Raw genomic sequence first — 1,401 nt, 5'->3', positions numbered from 1 at the left:
TTGAATCTTCCTTTTCTTTTTGTATGCTCGTCACCGGGGAGAAGGTCTGAAAAGAGGCACTCAAATACACTTGGTGTTTCATTGGGAGGGACAATTAGGAGAGCTGCAAAGTAGGTGGATGCTAATGTGGAAAGTGATGAAGATCCGAAGGTGAGGTTCTCAAGTCTTTTAAATGTATTGGATAGAACATTTCGCGAAGCTCTTTTATAGTGCCATGTTCTTTCTAGAATTATGGGATTTTTTTTTTGCATTACCTCCGTACACTGCCACTTTAAAATGACCAAGTCTTTGCTTTCTTTAAAAGGTTGGAAGGTCTTCAACCGTGTGAAGTCTCCGAACTAAAACCTGGCATTCACATATTTGTCGTCTATGGTCTAAACTATTTCCCTTCTATTTAATTAGCTTCAAGTTAAGGTACTAGTATATTGACATTTTATTAATTTCTATCTAAATTTTCTTTAGGGGACAATTTTTTCAAGGTCGCTAGCTATACCATTGAGGCTTCTTTTGTGCAAAATCCTTTGAGGATACCTCGAGAGAAGATGAAAGAGATTGAGTCACAAATCTTAAGGAAGAGAAATGAACTAGCGGCTGTCCGAGACCTAATATAGAAAGGTATGTCATTACTTTCCCAAACTAGAAAGTATCTACAAGTGTTTTCACCGAGGGATAAACTTTGTGATGCAAATTGATGACTTGAAGCTTGATTCTCTTGTGGTTGGAAGCCGAGGTTTAGGAATGCTGAAAAGGTTCTACTCTTAACAAATCTAAATGCTAGTAAATTTCATTTTTTTGTGAAATCATGCATGTGGCGAGCATATTATGTTACTTTTACGCACGGTTAGTGAAAATTGTGTATATTGACTAGTCAATAGTTTGTTTTAGTGGTTCCTTAGCTTGTATTGACTAAGGTCTAGTTGAAATAAATTTTTTTCTTTTTATGAAGGAAAAATGAACATCACCGAAGATCTGTAGCTGCCAGCTTGGTCCAGGGCGTATGTTTTAGAGCGAGACCGCCAGGAGAATCGTGAAGGACCCCCATGCTCTTGCTTCTTAAGATGTGATATTGAGTTGTTGTATAGAAATTATATTGAAATAGTATGTTGGTAGATTATGCTATATCCATACATCTATATCTTTTAATTTACATGTTATTCATTAAGTGATATATATACTTAGTCAAATTTTGGTGATGGTTATTACTAAGATTTTCTTTGCGTATAATTGCTTATAAAGTCTTAATTATATTATGTGTTTGGGGTTTATGTCGTTGTATTTATGCAGGCGATTTCAGGGGGAAAAAAATATAAATATTAGGATGGAAACCAAAAACAAATATCTTTTTTTAAAAAATAAATAATAATTTGTGGACGCTGACAAAGGCCATAAAGCATTTAAAAA

The 1,401-nt window shown here is 34.7% G+C and overlaps 1 long non-coding RNA gene across 1 annotated transcript; it reads left to right on the top strand.

Moving 5' to 3' along the window:
• Positions 1-685: 685 nt before the first annotated feature.
• Positions 686-1,164, top strand: LOC147489998 (uncharacterized). The gene is made up of 2 exons (XR_015203315.1): positions 686-749; positions 947-1,164. It is a non-coding gene; the product is annotated as an uncharacterized LOC147489998 (long non-coding RNA).
• The last annotated feature ends 237 nt before the right edge of the window (positions 1,165-1,401 follow it).

Source organism: Coptis chinensis, chromosome 7 (genome assembly GCF_015680905.1).
Source record: "Coptis chinensis isolate HL-2020 chromosome 7, ASM1568090v1, whole genome shotgun sequence".
In the NCBI taxonomy this organism is placed as follows: domain Eukaryota; kingdom Viridiplantae; phylum Streptophyta; class Magnoliopsida; order Ranunculales; family Ranunculaceae; genus Coptis; species Coptis chinensis.
Note: the sequence above shows the minus strand (reverse complement) of the source record. Positions and strands in the feature narration are given on the sequence as shown.